Source organism: Balearica regulorum, chromosome 12, assembly GCF_011004875.1.
Source record: "Balearica regulorum gibbericeps isolate bBalReg1 chromosome 12, bBalReg1.pri, whole genome shotgun sequence".
NCBI classification, from domain to species: Eukaryota; Metazoa; Chordata; class Aves; order Gruiformes; family Gruidae; genus Balearica; species Balearica regulorum.
This window is the reverse complement of record NC_046195.1, coordinates 11,490,652-11,508,734: the sequence shown is the minus strand read 5'-3', so window position 1 is coordinate 11,508,734 and position 18,083 is coordinate 11,490,652.

Genomic DNA, 18,083 nt, shown 5'->3' with positions numbered 1-18,083 from the left:
GCTTGCACAATAGGAAGCTGAAGACTGAATCGTGTCATTTGTGCAGGAAAGGGACTATCCCGCACGACTCTAGCGCCTAGTGAAATCTTTGCCTAAGGGACATTTTTCTCCTGTATTAAATGTTCCTTTTATTTCTCAATTGTTCTTTCTAAATGCATATGGCACCCCGGGGGTATCTCCATTTGAATGATCTCAATTGCTTCTGTGTCCATTTGGGTGCCAGGCTAAAGGGCTGTGAAGTGAAGCTGAGCTATTGTATCTTGATAGCTGAACTGCAAATGAGGAATTCTGTAATTCAAGTTCAGGTCACTACATATGTATGTTATTAAGTTCTTAAATAACCAAATAGTAACTAAATAAATGGTAATTTAATTTATTAGGTGCCCAGAGCATATATATGGTCAAAATGCTAGGGAAATTAATATGAACTTGCTTATTCCACAAAGAAACATGAAAGCATTGACAAGAAGAAAAAGCCTTCAAACACCATCTTCATTCATGCATGAGGCACCCTGTGTGCAAAATGATAGTGTTAGGAATGTCAGCCAATCAAACAGTCTAATTGGCTGAACTACTTAGGTGCCTCATCATATAGAAATGGGTTTTAACATTTTCTTTGCCACAGTTTAGCTCCTCTACAGTGTGCCTGAGGTTTACTGTACTTCCAGCCTATTGAAGAGTTTTCTTAGGCCTCTGCTTTGAAGATCTCCATGATGTGTTGAGCTGTGATCTAACACTTCATCTAGCTGAAAGCCCCAAGGCACATACCTGCCTCAGAAACCTGATCATAGGGGAGCTCTGGAAGTAGTCTGTGGATGGGACATGGCAATGGCTTCTATTTCTCCTACTCAAGTCTGGCATGAAGGCAGGTTGGGTCCAGCTGGGTTTCAGGGTACCTGCAGTCTCACTTCTTCTTGCAAAAATTGATTTGGAGCCCCATTTGCCCCTGTGCCAGCTAAATTGCCAGTCATATGAAATAGCCTTATCACATGAGCAATAGGTGAAATGCTCAAATACCAGAGGTCAGCTGAATGTGCCACAAATTGCAGGTAGTGAGGTGAGCAGCTGGAGCTTCAGTTCCTGCTAGCAAAGATGCATCAGTGAATGTGTCCTCTGAGCAGTGTTCAAGCAGATGTCTGCTCCTGGTGAAGGGAGTACATCTTCTCTGAGTGCGCAGCGGGGGAATTCCCACCACACAGTGTTAGCAGTCTGCAGGGGTGAAGACCGTAGAGCAGAGATGATAATTAGAACCTCATGATTAGTGATTTCCATGGTGTACTCCCAGCTTCTTCACTGATTTTTTGTGATGAATGAGGATAAATCATCCAGACCATATGAAACAATTTACTCTTCTGTAAAATGATTATACTGGTAGTTTCTGATTGCCACACTGTGCTGCATGTGACTGTTTGAGGGATGTCTTGAGATGCTTGCATGAACATTGCCATATAAAGGCAAAGTGCTGTCATCAAGTGTCTGTTTCAGAATAGAGTCAAACTCTGCTGGGGAACAGTTTAATGTGCGTGTACACACAGACTCCATCTCTTAGCTTGTATTTGTCAACACGTGTTTGTCCATCCTCCTTTCTCTTGTTTATTTTCTTTGGTTATTTCACACCATATTCACCTAAACTGAAAAAGAAGAAATTAGGTTAGATTATTTCAAACATCTGCAAAGTTAGTAGAATGCACAAGCGGCATTTTTGGCATTAATGTTCTGCGTATTTTGTTTGGGTAATTAAACATGGAAAGGTCACCTTGTGTTCTAACAGGAAGCACGGAGAGATGGCAGAGAGAAAAGCCAAGTTGAGCAAAAACATTTTAAGGAGAAAGCATCAGCATCTGACAGTATTTATTATTTCATTCTTTATTATTACTTCTTAGTAATAATACTTCATACATACATCCATAATAATTACTTCATAATAATTTATTATTATTACTTCAGTGTTCCTCAAGCTTCTATAATACATTGATTCCAACAGTATGCCCATAGGTTTTGTTTTCAAAAGCTAATGTATGAGATTGAATACAAGGTAAGGGGTAGGCAGCTCAAAGGGTGCACACTGTTGACAGCCATTTGGCAATGTTTGCCCTTTGGGACAAGCATCCAGATGAGATTTGTTCAAAGCACATCAACCATAGCACTTTGTGCTTTCAAGGAGAGGACACATGAGGAGGTCCTTTTCTTGTCATGTGCTTACGTGCATCCTGTCCTTAAATTAAAAGAAAAAAAAATAAAAAATTAAAAAGGAATGAGAACATTGGGTAGACTTTGATTATGAAGTTCCACCATTCACCTGAAGCCTTTGCCGTTTCAGAGATGCTACTCCCTTTCTCACTTTGCTCCTCGTGATTTTCTGTTTGCAGCTCAGTTCTGCTCATTATTTGACTGGTGAATGCCTCCAGTGCAAGTCACTGACTGTACTCGTAGGTGAGCTTGGTCCACCTTGTAACATCCAGAAATCCCTTCCTGAATTATGAACACGGAGAAGGGATTCAGCTGTTGGTTGTTGTTCCCACAGCAGCTCTGGGTTATGAAGCAGGATCAGCTGTGAGCTGTTGTGTGCACACACAAAACCTGTCTTTCCCTGAGAGACCCTTGCAGCATCAGAGAGACTAAAATAGTGTAAGGATGGTTTCTTGAGGATGATGTCTTCTCTCACAGTACCTATGATTGGGAGGTTATATAGATTTCTGCCTCATGAAGGACAAACGAGTGCAATGGATGAATGTAATAGGAACCCATTTTTCTGCTCCTGATTCTCACAGAATATATTTAAAATTCACTCTTAGGAGACCTCCCTGCCTTATCTATGACTGGAGAGAGGGGGGAACTGTCTATACTATGCAGAGCTGTAATTTATTTATTCTTTCTACTTGTGACCTGGAGTTGAGTATTTTTCCCGCCTTGTGGAAAAAGTAATTGTCCTAACTCAGTCCTATATCCTTTCTTACGAACACCTGGTAAAGACTTAATTTCAGTTTCCTGCAATCTTTTTCCTCTATTACTAAATAACCCTGGCACTCTCTTAGATGCCCTGCTGACATTTTGCTTCTTATATACTTGAAAAATTCTTATTTGTCTTTATTCCTTGAAAATATTTTTCCACTATTCCTTTTAGCCTTTCCTAGTCAAGTTTTATTCTTTTAGCTTTACTCCTGCAATTCCTTGTCCACGTCTTGTCTCAAATACTTATTTCATACCTTTTAGTTACATAGGCATTCCTTTCTGTGTCCTTTCTCCCAGTGATTTACCTCACTGGATTGCCTTCATTCCTCTAAATCTGCCGAATCACAAAACAGTCCATTTTTGGCTTTTCCAAGGCCAAGTAACAAACCTAACAGAAAGGAAATAGTGAAGGCTTGGTGTGTGATGTATATCTAAACAGAACACCTTCAGAAGGATTGGCAGTGTTTCAGCAAGCAGTAGACCCTTGGTGGTGCTTGTCCTCAGTGAAATTGCTATCATGTTTAAAGCTAAACTACAGCACTTGCTCTTAAGGACATATGGTGGCCCTTGTTCCTAGGGGTTAGCTGCTCTATGAATGAAATTGGAGCAATGCAATTATCCAAGTCACTCCTCCAGATTCTTTCATGGCAAACCCACAATTTGCCTTTAGAGTTTTATTTCACAAAAGCTGCTTCTCCTTCCTCTCTCTCCTGAGATGTCCTGCTTTGAGTCTGAGACTGCACCTATTGACTATGGTAAAACAGAGCTCCCATTTGGCCTCGTTTCACCACTTTGTTTCAGCCTAAGCATTATCCTTGTGATTTCTGGGTCAGCTTCTGCTTGGTGTGCAGTGTCTTGCCTGAAGTTCTGAGCATCCTGTTTCACTGGGTACTTCAGTGTCTCTCCTGCTCAGGCCTCTATATGTGCTTGCAGAGCCATCGTTTAACTGCACCACTTTGCCCAAAAGCAAAGCTGGAAATTCCTGAGATAAAAATGCCACTATGGCTTCTTTTTGTGACTATATTCTCTTAAAAGCTGTCACAGTGGGCCACAAGCATGCTTTCCAGCAATGCAGCTAATTAAGCATCATATGAGGGCTTCAAAAGTGCTCCTGCTTACGAGGTAGGAAAGGCTAAAGGAGGATGACAGTACTTCCACAAGCCCTCTGAAGGCCATTACATGGTCTCAGGTCAGAATACCACCTCTCCTGGTTTTCAGTTTAACTTTTGGTGGCAGCAACTGTGTTCTTGGAAGAGGACAGGGTGAAACAACAGCCTGAAATTACAAGGAAGCAGAAGGAGCCTCCAGTAAGAGACACTCCTGACTGAAAAATCCTTTACGTCTAAGTCTCTTGACGCTGGAAGTTCAGAGCAGGAGGGGACAGAGGACACAGCAAGCCAGTTGTACAAGGCTGATAGGATTAAGTTTTGCAGGAAGGAAAAAACCCCATTGTCTGTGACCGCATAATCTTCTTGCGTGGTGTGTAATGTTTATAAAGAACAAGGGGTCACATATGGCTGGCTGTCAGCAAGAAACAGCAAGCTTGAATTAACATTAAAAAAGCTGAGTACTTAAAAAATAATATAACTACATGTAACAAAAATAAATGGTTTCAGCTGTGATAAGAGAACAGTCTTTCCTTCCTTGAGACTTGGCTCTATGTTTCCTTCCTTAATTTCTTCTGTCTTGTTAAATTATTTATAAAATACATCCTGGTATTGAAAGGTTAGGACCTAAACCAGCCAGCTGCTTTACTAGCCTTGTGGTCAACAGTTAACAAATTAACTTAGATCTGTAAATGAAAAATTTCTACAGCTCTTTTTAAGTACTGCCACATCAGAGGAGGTGTTCAGGTTAGGAACACAGAGAGCTGGTGTGCAAACAACTCATTTTGGGGCAACTTTAGAAGCCTATGTTATTTCTTTACTAGCCTAAACAGCCCCTGTACTGCAGTTGTATGATATTAGGAATTGGAACAAGAGCTGGCTATAGATAACTAGGGCTGGCTTTAACTGTGTGGGATACTTGTATGTAGGAAAGAAAGAGCTAGTTCTCAAGGAAAGAAAATGAGGCCAGTAAGAACTGCAGGCTTCCCTCTTCATCTTCTGCTGCTTCCTGGGGGTTAGGGGTGTCAATGTACAATGCTGTGTTTTCACACTGACTGCTGATTATTCAAGTGACTATCAAAAAAATTACACTGCTGCAAAGAATATACTGAAGATATAGTGCCCAGAAAATGCCATGCACTTCAATGGGGAGCTTTTGCCAGAGAACAAAAGGTCTGGGGCTGCAAGAATAGACAGAAGGAAGTGTGGAGCCTGTGCTTCCCTGGGGGGAAAAAAAAGAAAAAAATCCATTAATTTATATTGATTATATCCCTAAAGTGTTTTAAAATATTTTTTTCCTCTTGTTCAAATCTTCCTGCTTCTAAGTCATAGAGGAAAGGGGGGAAATGACAAAGAGCAAGGCAATGATAGCTTTACGAGGTACAGAGGAAAGTAAATACAGCTTGCCCATCCCTTCTGTTCTCTATCCTGCCTCCCACTTATCTTTTTGCTACTCATGGCAGCCCAATACCAGAGGCTTACGCAAGCTGAGGATGACAAAGGGAGCTGGAGAGTATAGGGTAGAAGGTGTGGGATGGCTGAGGAGTTGCTTTCTCATGGCTGGGGCTGGGCTCCCGAGCAGTCTGCCAATGATGGCCAAAGTCCATTCAGAGTAGAAAAGGGCTTTCTCCTCTCTTCTCTGCTGTATTTTCTTATCATTCGTTAGCTTTATTGATTAGAACAAACTGTCATTATAGGGGAAGTAATGAAAACAATGCTCTGTTGAGATAGCAGCCAGACAAAGCAATAAAAGGAGCTTGCAAGAGTCCAGTCTGACAACTGGAGCGAGGAGGTAGCTTCCACATCGACAGGAACCACAGAAAAAATCCACACCACCTGACCCAACCTTCTCACAGTTATTCGCTCCCCACCCTGTGTCTATCTCCTTCTCCCTGCTGCTCTTTCCTAGAGTCTCTGAGCCTGGAAGAGGTTGGATTTCTGCTGATCCATTGGGTCACAGGGAATTCTGGGAGCCCTGGGAAGGAGGCCTCTGACAGCTTGTACACTTTCTCCTGGTTTACCTCATGGCCTTTTCTTCCTAACAGGGCAGAAAGGTGAGGAAGAGGAACAGAGAGAGGGAGGCTCCTGCAGACTGCCTGGGGCAGTGTGGTTGCAGCAGTCCCTTGCCATATCAGAATGGGTAAGTAGGTGACAGACCTGATCTGCTCTGTTAGCACTGTTTGGCAGAGGGGAATTATGTTATCTTGAACAAGGCAATAACCCTTTTTTTAATTTTAACATTTCAAAAGTGCATGCTATCTATGTTACACATTGGTAGGGAGCTAGTGTCTGCTCAAACAGAGCCCTGCCTCCTCCAAAAGTGATGATCAGGATGCATTATTCAAGTGCAGTGTGATGCTAGACGCAGCAGTTGCTATATATTTTCTTATAGAAAACAAGAAAATGTTTTCGTGGGGAAAAACCCTTAATTTGAAACACAACTCACTAGAATGTGAAATGGGCAATATTTTAATCCCATTTTCTGTTAACTTTGCAGTGACTTTAGTTACACGCTTGTCTGGAGAATTAAAAAGTTTCTGTCTGGTTTGTGTACTGGCTGACCAGTGTGCCTCCAGTCCTGGCTCTTCCCCATAGAGACAGTCTGCAATGGCTTTGTTATCTGTCTCATCCCTCCTCCTCCTCCCTGCTTTTGTCTCTCCTTTCCAGCAGAGCTCTGGAAGTGCCTGCCAGCCCAGTGGTTAGCCTGCCCTGCACAGCTCCCCCAGCTGCTCTGCTCCCTTCCTCCGCATTTGGTTCACCCTGTTGAGACCAGGGCCTTGGCATATGTTGTACCCCGGGGTGTACACTTTTCTCCATGGTACTATTTATTGCATATTCTTTCTTTCCCAGTTCATTATTTATTCAAGCATGCAGCTCACATCCTCCCACAGTGGGGATTAGCAAAGGGACCTGCTTGGTAAATGGGAGGGGTTTTTACCCATTTACTTTTTATCTGCGGTGGTTCTTTCATTGCTGATGTCACTATTTCTGGCACTGCTGTGATTTCCATGCTGTGGTCTTGTTCAAGTGAGCTCCTTGACATTCTTGTGCCTCTTCTCCAAATGATAGGCATTGTCCATAGCTTGATGTGTAGTTTTTCAGTCAACTCCAGCTATGAGTTCCTTGCACCTTTCTGCTTCCAGTCTCTTTTTTCATGATAGTTTATATTCAGTCTCCTGCCTGCAACAGAAGAGGACTGTCCTTTCCCCATCAGTTCTGGTCTGGACAGACTGACTTCTTCTGCTTGACAGATTCAAATGGCTTTCTCAGAAGCACCCCTCACTACTGAGACTGGTGCTTTGCTATTAAATTGGTCCAAAATTTCTCTCTGTTGCCAGAAGCCTCTTCTGCAGACCTGTTTCTAAACATGTCTCTGAGATGTTTTAATCTTTTGTCTTTGCAGCTCTGCTCCTGTCTCTGTATTACCTCTCTCCACTCAGCCTTCTTTGCCCAGATTAAATGAGAACTGTGAAAAATGTCATCTTCAGGACTAGCCCTGGCCCAAAAAAACTTCCCTGCTCTGGCAGCCACATTACTATTTGCAGCACTTTTTAAAACTTCTCCAGTTGTATCACACATTCCCACAGAAATTCCAACTCTGATGGCACTTCTAATTGCTTAGGTTTTTCACTTTATGTCTTACCTTGCTTTACTCCAAGTACTTTGTGTTGTCCTGAAGTCACCCTGAGCCAAAGAGGGTGGAAGGGATTTGCTTCATTCAGTGTCCAAGCTCCAGCAGCCTGGCATGGTGTAACATTAGAACTGGTATAAATGGAAAATCAGTTTCAAATGGCTCATGCCAGCGCATGTAGGAATGTGTTGACTGCAGGCAGCATGTTGTGTGGATTGCACAGATAAGCATATTCTCTGCTATACCATCATTCAGTGCACAACCTGCCCTAAATGCATGTATCTGCTACTTTACAGATGGACTAGTTCTTAGTGCAGTTCTGTTTTCTGTAATGATCTATAAAGTGTTCACCGTCTTTTTGATCTGTCCTTTTCTAGCTAAATCTGTCTCAAATATACCATGCACCACAGGTATGTAGGAAAGTCAGATGGCTCTACAAGGGTTCCTCACCAATTAAAAAAAATCCCCTGTGGATGAATACAGTCAAGTGCTGCAGTTTGACCCACCAATAGATTCTCTTCCTGCAGCACATCCACTTATTAAAGCTGCTGATGGTAAGAGAGGAATGCCTTTCCGTAGAAATTAAATTACCACTGAAGAGTCCTTTGGTGGGGGACATTCACCTCTCTCCACAAACAGCCCAAGCGATTGAGAAGGGCTGGAATTCACCTGCAGAAACTAAGAGCAGCTTCTCTATAGGTGGTGTTCCAATTTAGAGACTGAAATAATGGCCTCTGGCCCCTGCCCTACGTGGAAGGATAATGTGGGAGTTTTGGGCCAATGGATTTGCATAAGTTTGGAGCCAGCACGGAGAAATATAATACAGAGCATCCTTTTCTTGACTGTGGCTTGACAGGCTGTACCTGTTTGCCACCACAGTTTGCATTTTCTCACTTGGTCACATCTCCAAAGGACCATGCTGTACTATGTTAGAAATCCCCAAGCTAGTTCTGAGAAGGCTTGTACCTATACATTGCTAAACTGCACGCAGGTCTGGAGTCAGTTCAGTCCTGACTGAACTGGGAGTCTCTGCAGCACCCTGCCTTGCAGGGGAGATGCAAGCCTGCGGTGTCCCATGCTCTCTATGCATTCCCTGGGTGCTCTTAAAATGTAAGCAACTGTCACTGCATGGCAACGAGACAGCAGACATTGGTGAACAAATTAAATTTCACTGAAGTAGCAATGATTCGCGTGATCTTCTACCTGGCCCAGAGTGGTTCACAATTGGAGCTATTCTCCCTTGACAGCCCTGAAAAGAGGACTAATGCCTACTGCTGATTGCCAGTGTTTTCTGACAGCAAAGTGAATCACTTTTTAAAGACAATGACTTGTTTACTTTTCATTGAAACTTGAATTGAAGATATTTCATAATAGAATTTGAGCAACTTTACCAGATGTTTCATCCCACTGTGCTTTTCTGGCAGATCTACAAGACAGAATGCTGACTAAGGCTAATAAATCAGGCTGCGTATGAAAAGCTTGGGGAAGGAATACAATATATATGCCTGAAATCATAGGAATATCTTACCCCATCGATCCTTGGGAATTCCTTATGTTTCCTGTGCTTTTCTTAGAGACTGATCTCAAATACAGGAGGGGAAGGGGGTCCTGTTCTGTTCTTGTAGCCTATGGTGAGACACAGCTTTGTCTAACAGCACTCCTGTGCTGGCATTGGAGATCATAGACATAAAAATGATTAATATAATTCTGTAGTCAGGCAATTGTCTATCCAGCTGGGAGAAAATGGGAAGTAAGAGTTTAAGGTGTATTCAGAGGCTGGCTGTGACCCGGCAAAGTACTGTATTGCTCTTCAAAATAATATTCCCTTCCTCATCCATCTCCTTCCTTCCACCCCACTGCCCTTTTGCTTTGTTCAGTCTTTACTAACCTCTTTGCTTCCTTGCTGCCCTATCCAGCAGAACTCTTCCGGTTGCCTTGGAATCAGGAAATAATGTCACCTGTAGAAGACTCTTCTTTTAGGGTCTTGCATTGCATGTGTTAACCACACAAAACTGTTTTAAAAAACATTTCCACGCCCTTTTCAGTGACTTGTACTGTACCTGGTTCAGTTTACTGACCATTGTCTTTGCAAGTTTGTGCCATTCAGTCTTCTTTTGGCCTCGACACCTGCTTCCTTTTCTGCACTCTTCCTTTTATTTTCTTTTACTGTACTTCTGCCAAGCTCTCTAGATATTCCCCTCCTTGTCTCTCTCCTCCCTACATATCTGGAAAAAGCAGCTGAGGTTTCCACACCATCTTCCAAGCAGAGGAAATACTATTCCTGTTTGTCTGACTGCAGTAAGAAAACATATATCAAACTCTTCACTGAAGCCCACACCAGACCAGCAGCACTTGTACTAGCGATACCTGGTTCGCTAGGGTGGAAGAGGCTTTGGGTGACAGCACAGCATCATGTCACTCTACCCTTGCTTGGAGTGACTTAATTAACATGCCCCTGAAACCCCTCTTGGCTGAAGGCCGTGCTAGCTGCAGGGCTTGCAGTGCTGCTCCTCCTGTATGGCTGTTTTTGAGGATTCTTGCTCACACCAGGGTGACAGTGGTACCAGGCAACCCCTCTTTCAGTCCAGGAGCTGTGAAATCAGGACGCTCAAGCATAGCAAGGTATTTTTAAAATAAAAACATGGAACACCCCACCCCCCACCCCCCACCCCCAAGAATAGATTGCCTTTGAATAAAGTTTGTCCATCTGAATAGCAGTGTCAGGTGAAAAGAAGCTGCATTTTTAAATCACAAGCATATTATTTAAGCAAGTTGTATTATTCTGTGTGTTGCCTTTATCTGAAGATTGCAGGCATTTGTGATTATCTGTAATTTTACCTTTATACAGCTGTTTTCATCCTGATAGGTCACAGAAATTTGCCACATGGCAGTAATGGCAACGGTCTCATCCAGCATGGTACAAAGGAACAGAGAGAAGGGGAGTGTCTAGCCCAGGACTGCTATAGCAAATTGCTACACTTAGAAAAGTGCTGTAAAGCCATTCCACTCCATTTTTAATGCTGTGTCTGAACAGCCTGTGCTCAATGAATTGCGCAGTGCTCAAGTTATCTGTCTGTGCAAGATGAAGAGCTGAGCTGGCTGTACTAGGATTAAACCTGTGCTTCTTGTGGCAGTAGGCATTCCTCAGCCCACGCTTGGGACCATGAAAGAGTCTCTACACCAGGGGTTTGAAAATACAGCAGCATCTTGAGAGTTAAAGGGCTGGAAAAGGCAACATTGACTACCCTCCAACTCCTCAGGTCTTAAAACCATCCGTACCGAAAACTATTGTGATGCTCAGCCTGTGTCTGCTGAGTGAGTCTGCACAGTTGGCACCGCTCCAGCTGCAGCTGCTCTTTAAAGTTGAAAAAACAGCTTGGAAAGGTTTAGGTTTTTTTAAATTATTATTTTCTCAGCTTTGAAAATAATTCAGTTGTGATCCCCCCCCCTCCCCCTGCCCTTTAGCAGCAGTTTCAGTTTAGCTTGTGTCCCACCACTCATACTCTCGCTGCAGCCTTAAAGGAGCACAGACCAAACCTCAGCAATTTTCAGCAAGGCCACATAGTTGTTGGAAAGGTTCCCACTGACTTCTTCAGTGAGCTCTAAAAGGCAGGCTCCAGAGCTTCCAGTGCTATAATGGCTAGAAGGGGCCAGATGAGGAATAGGGGGTACACACAGCCTTGCTTGGATCTTGTCTTTCATTTCCTTTGTCTCTTTTAAGAGAAACAAGGGAGCTAATTTCATGTAACTTGGCACATCGTCTGATTGTTGGCCCCTTAGGGGTCTGTTTGGTGCTGCCTCTCCCACCGACAGGACTTCAGGTTTTACTTGGAGGATCCAGAGAGGCCTCTGGGTGCCTGGAGGGGAGTGCACAAACTGTTAAATGCAGGAAGAGTGTTGGAAACAACAGCAATTTTCTGGCTTTGATCTGTCACTTGGCAGATCCTGGAGACAGGCTTGTCTGGGGCTATCTCTGTAGCAGTGTTTGGAAGTGGCTGAGCAAGGCACTGCTCAGCCTGGGGGATCAAAGTGCACCCGAGAGCAAAGGGGCACCGATGTCCTCTGAAGCAGGAGCTGCAAAATACAAATGCAGTGCTGCTTTCAGCTGGGAAGCCAACAGGGAGGATGTGTTTCCCTCCTTTCCCTCTTTCTGTGCATTTTTCAACAGTTCAGATTGGATTTGGTTGTTAAGGATTGTAAGTACTGAGAGAGACAAACGTAGCCTCTGCAGATAGAAGGAAGGCAGTATTATTAGGGTGGGGTTAGTAGCCAGATAAAGTGGCAAATATTAAGTTTTGGAATCCTTACTGTATCATTCCCTTAATTCAACAGAAGGTGACAAGAAGAGGAATTAAATATAGAAACTAGACATGACAGAACTCAAAGAATGTTTGTGCTCTTGTTCAACACTAGGATGCAGAACGCACAATTTCATGCAAATCAGACTTCATTTATTTTCTGTTTTGCTTCTTTGGTTAAATATGAGACGAATGAGAACAAGAGCTTTTTTCAGCATCCTATACCTAGTAAATTCATTCTGGGAATGGAGGAAATAGAGTGAATATGATTCTGGACAATGACATCGCCAGTGATCCAAAAATATTTGCACTGGATGACCTGAATAGTCTCTTGAATATAAATGAACCACAGGGGAAAATTTCTATTAAGAGCAAATGCAGTAGCTAAAAGGGCGATATTGCTGAATTGGAAATATGCAGAAGGATTAAAGCTTGCTGAATTGTACACAGGATTAAGTGAATTGACACATGTGGAGAAAATAATTTCAATAGGTTTTTGTTCTTTGGGAATCTTTCTGGGAAATTTAGTCATAATTTTCAGAGAGTTATGACTGAATTGTCATACTATACATAGTAAATTACTGCTGTAATCTAGAATGATGGAATGTATTCATGTGGTAAAGTGGTGGTCCATAATCGTGTTGTTATTGTTTACCAATGGGAGACTAAAACACACATGGGGCAGAGAACTTTGCCAAGGCCATGCAGAAGGACCTCAATGTATTGGTCATCTTTTCTTTGCTAACCCTCTGTGCTGTTCCTTTATGTGATGATCCCGTGAAACAAGGCCAAGCAAAAGCAATAGCTGGTGATCCTGTTGGGAACTAGGTGGTTGGTACTGCTCTTCTACAGACTGATGTCTGCCTAACTCATGAGCACTCTTCTCAAAGTCAGTTAACCTGGGCCATCATAAAGGCTTAGAAGTGTAGGGGATTAAAAGCTAGCAAGCTGGACCAGGCAGATCGGCAAGTGCTCATCTGTCTTCTCATGAAGTTTCAGGCTTGTTGTTTAGCCAGTGCCTTGTATTTCTTATCAGGTTAAGTCTAACTGGTTATGATTACTATGCATTGAAGGTTACAGCAGAAATACCATTGTTGCATCTCTGTTTTTACAGCCTTACAACTTCCCAAGGCACTCTTTGCCACTGAATTTTTCCATGCATGGTCTCCAGCAAGTGTCAGTCATTTTTTCATTAGCCCTTTTGAGTTCTTCAGTGAAGCCAAATGATTGAATCTTTGTAACCTACTGGGTCAAGGAGTACATCTTATCTCCCTTTGTGTCTTATCGCAGTGTTTGCTTTCAGTAAATAATAATAGTAACAACTTGTTCATTAATGGGCTGTTAGGTGTGTCTTTTGAGACCTAAGTTGTACAAAATGATGTTTAGTACATATGCTTAATACATATCTTCCTATGTGGCACTTGAAATTTTGAAGCCAAGCTGCAATCTCTGGTTTTGCAGCACCTGTGAGTAAGATAGTTCCTAGCTGAACATTTTGAACAGTAAGAGTTTTAATGCTGGATGATTCAGGTAAAGCATTACTTCCTGATAGCATTAAAGTATAAAAGGTTACCCTAAAATGGTTGTGACCTGCCTGTTTTCCATGGCTTTGCGGATTAGCAAAGTCTTTATTTGAACTGACAGAGATTAAAAATTTTTTTCGTGACAAAACAGCTGTTAGGAAAACCACTAACTGGGGAGTGGTGAACAGCAGCCAAACAAAAGCTTGTTGACTCCAGCCCTGCAGTTAGTGCCAAAATATTGATGGACAATATAGAACTTTTAATCATTGCATACAGGACTGTAGACGAATGAAGAAACGCTCTGATCCAGCACTGCCCGGTGTTGTCTTTGATGCCATTGCAGTGGTGTGAGGAGAGGGTGGCTTCCTGGTTGGAGTGCCTCGTAGTTGGGGCTGCACCTGGGGCTCTTCTTTTGGTGTCCTTGGTAGTACAGAGCTTCTTCCTCTTTGGCAGAAGAAAGAGTGTGTACCTGGAAATGTTTATGATGCTGAGTGGGGACTTGATTTGGGCTTTTTTTTGTGGTCAGTGTTTTTTAGTAAAACCTGAGGGGCTGATCCTGAAAAATGCTAAAGGACAAAGGCAGAGTGTTGTGCTAGTGATGTTGTAGGATATAGTAGCAGTACTCTGCTCTATCACTTTCTTGCCCTTCCTCCATGTACCTCCAAGTAGTGCCTGAAATCATTACCTGTCATAAACAGTTAATTGTATCATGTATTACCTCCCCAAAACAGTCACTTGGACTACAGAGGGCTGTGTAGGGTTTTTATAGTAGGGAATTGGGTTTTTTTTTGTTGCTGTTGTCATCTGTGCTGGGATTTGGTTTTAATGCTAGAAATATGCTTGGCACGGATGGTGGGGATGTAAGGCACTGTGGCTCTGGGGAGTTCTTTGCACAGTCTTGCCCTGGATAGTATCCCACAGAGATGAGTTTTACTGTTGTAGCAGAAGGAAAGTGTGACCCTGCTAAAGGAACACAGTTGGTGATTGCAGTTCTCAAATTGCAAAGAGGATGTTCTTGAGCAATTCTGTTGCTATGTTGGAGAGCATCAGGAATGGTCAACAAATGGCCTTGACCTATGGTCCTAATGCCTGCTGTATGTGAGCCTTGAATAATGATAACTGAAACTCAAATCACTTGAATTTGGATTATAAATGAATTATAAACCATAGTACTGAGACCAGAGTAGGAACTACTTTTCTTTACCTGAAAGGTGAATCAAATGCTTGTTGGTTGCAGCATAGCTGGAGCCCAGGTGAGTGTGTGAATGTTTAAGTAACTATAAAGAAGATGGCTGCGCAATTTTGGGTGCTGAAGCCCTGCTGAAGATGCCTGCAGCTTTTTACCAGGATTTATGCTCCAGCAAGGGATGAAATGCCTTCAGACATACACTTTGCTGATGTTCGCTATGGTAGCTTGGCGTGTGGGGCTTTGGATCCCCTTCTGACATGCTCACATTGTTTCTGAAATTTGAACACTGTGGCTGGATGGTCTTCTTGGGATGACACAGACACAACTTATGAATAATTTATAGCATTTCAAAAATTCTGATTTTGCTGTCTGGGGAAATGGACTAAGTACAGTTTGTTCCATTGAAAAGCAGAAAGTTGTTTTTATTGTAAAAGCCCAAACTGCATTTGAATATTCCTGTGCTCTGCTATCTCCCATCTCTTGCTCCCTGTCAATAAGCAGGATCTTTCAGTGGTTTGCTCAGTAAGAGAGTGATTCTATATTATTTCCTACAGAGGTTTCTGCTGAAGTGGGCTGGCTGTAAAGAAGCAGCAACTCCTTTACATTCAGTAACCATACCATTTTCTCTATCAGCATGGAACATTTGACTCATGTGCCCTAGAAAATAACTCCTCACTCCCACTATGTACTCATATACTGAGCTGAGATCTAAACCTGACCTGCAGTTCTGGGATGCAAACTCATGATCAAAATCACTGGATGCAGGAGGTCAGTGTTTCAGTGTCCTGAGTCTCTTGGGTGAGAGTCCACTATTTAAGGAGCAGCATTGTGAATTCAAAACAGGTTAATGCTTTCTAAGGTCTAGTGAAGTCACAAAAACACAGTACAAAAGAGCATGTCTGCCTTAAATAAAAGCTGACTATAGAGCTCAATCCTGTTTCTATTAAAGTCAATAAGAGGATCATGCTTCAAAATTTCACCCAGTCTGGGTTGGGGTCTTTTATAGGGGGCAAAAAATTTCTGTATGAAAAATTGAGATGCTTAGTTTCCAGCACAAGCCATAATTCTACTCTTGCAGTAATGTGATGCAAGTGTGCTCTTCAGTGAGTTTATTTCATAAACAGTACAAAAATAGTGGTTCTGTCTACAGCCTTTTCTCCCACACAGCACCTTGAACTGTGTTGTGTACTGGGCCTTATGAAGAAGGCTAACCTTCAACAGGATTTTACACTCCCCATAATCCAGGGACTGGGTTTTCATTACAGTTAATAGGAGATGGGGTAACTAATAGTTTAAGCCAGATCTGGGGCTATGAATGTGTAGCAGGGTTTTGAGTGATTTATTTTTCTTAATTTGATACTTTCAGAATGTGCACAATCCAGAGGTGCTTGGTTTTAAAGCTTGGAAATAGGCTGACCTCCTACTGTAATTATCAGAAAGCTTCTGATCTGTCTGCTTACATAAACTGGATATTTGTATGTACACATCCATCCACCAAGCACAAGCCTCTTGAGAATTTTGGCTCCCTTTATTGGTAACTTTCTGTTTCATGATCCTTGCTCTGAATTTCTTGTTTGTTATTCCCTGTTTCCCATGCTGGAAACCGTGATGCTAAACTCATCTAATAAAGGAGAAGTGTCTGCTAATAGTTGCTCTTCAGGGGGAGGTTGTGATGAGCAGGCTGGGATTTCAGAGAACGCTGCAGAAACCTACTTCTGAAACCCATTTCTGACAGTGTCTCACACATGTAGCAGCACCCATGGCTGTGAAGAACTCCCCTCATCCAGACTGCCCTGGCTTGTGAGTAATTTTCTTGTTCTCCTGTATCTACCCACGGATTTGCTACGTGCTGAGGAGTATATATTGAAAGTACCCTAGAGAGTTGTTAGCCATGTGGCTGCTCCATTAATTTTCATGGTGGCCCTGTGTTAGACCTCTGCACATTGCTGTGGAAAAAAAGTGCCCTCTGAGTTTTAATTCAGGGATCATAAAGACCTAATGTCACTTTTCCATAAAGAAGAGAGCAGCAAATGATTCCTCAGTGCATTTTGCCTTTGTTTTGCAGCATGCAAAGACAGGGAGGTTTATGAGTTTATTTGTTATGTAAAATCACGCGGTTATTTCTGAAAAACTTTTCACAACTTTTTTTGATATTCTCAGAGACAGAAATGAATATCATGGTATGACCAAATAAAGAAAGTGCTTGTTCTGAAGTTCCTTTCTATAGAAATTAATGAAGCATTTTTAGGAATGAATTCTGAATGTGTTAATTTGCTGATCATCTTCACTATTAACCAGAGATTGATGGAGGGGTGTCAAGTGCAGCAACCCCAAGTCAATGAGGAGAGCTGGAGAGCAGCTGAAGACAAGACTGCTCAGCCAGCGCTGGCTTTTTCTGCTCTGTTCCCCTTCCTGTGGAAGGGCTCTCTTCAGGCATTGACTTTATTACTTGTCTGTTTAGTAGTGCTAGTAAATCCAGAGGGACTGTGTACCCATGGCTCAAGGTCCCTCTGCACACACATGCACAGTAATAGTCCTGCCCTATGTGCTGCTTATAGTGCTAGGTGTTACCTTCAGAAGATTATTTCCCTCCCACATAGAGTCTCAGCTTGACTAAGGTTGGATCTCCTTCAAAGAGAGCAGTCTTCACAGTCCTAACAGGTTTTCATCCATATGGCTTCCTTTCCCTCCCCCCGCCCTCTGCTTTAGCTTTCTCTTCTTCACCTGTCTGCTCTGCAGCTTGCTTGGATGCATTGCTGACTTGGGAGTTCAAGACCAAAGATTCTTTCAAGCCTTCTGTCCTAGCATGTAGCTGAATACATTCAAAGAATCCCAAATGTGACTCTCTGGCTGTGAGCGTGTTGCATGGGATGGGCTGAGGGCTTTCAGCTCCCTCACAGTGCTTCCCATCCCCACTGGTCAAGGAAGCCATACATCCTTTTCCTGGTAAGTAAAAGAAGAGTTCAAAGACTTGCCCCTGTGGTTTCCTTCCTACCATTAAACAGATCCATCTCTATACATCCAATATAATTTTCTTTTGCAGCTACTCAACATTCTTGATTGTGCTCTTTACTGATCTGGTAGTTATTTTCGTTGCCTCTATGGACGTCTGCTCTCAGCACACCCAGAGCCAATGCTCCTGACAGGCAGCACAATCCTGGAGTGCCTTGGCAGGCTGCCTGCGTCTGTCCTGCCGGCCCTGGGGGGACTCTCACACGTTTTGCCGTTTACTTTCCTCTTTCCTAGAGATCTAATGCAATTTTGCAAGTAGTCACTTGGAGCCATATTTCCCTTTGCCCTGGAATATTTTTTTATTTATTTTTAGTAAACGTTTGTCAGTGTTTCTAACATTGTGCCTCCAGCAACGTGGCCTGGACTGAAGCC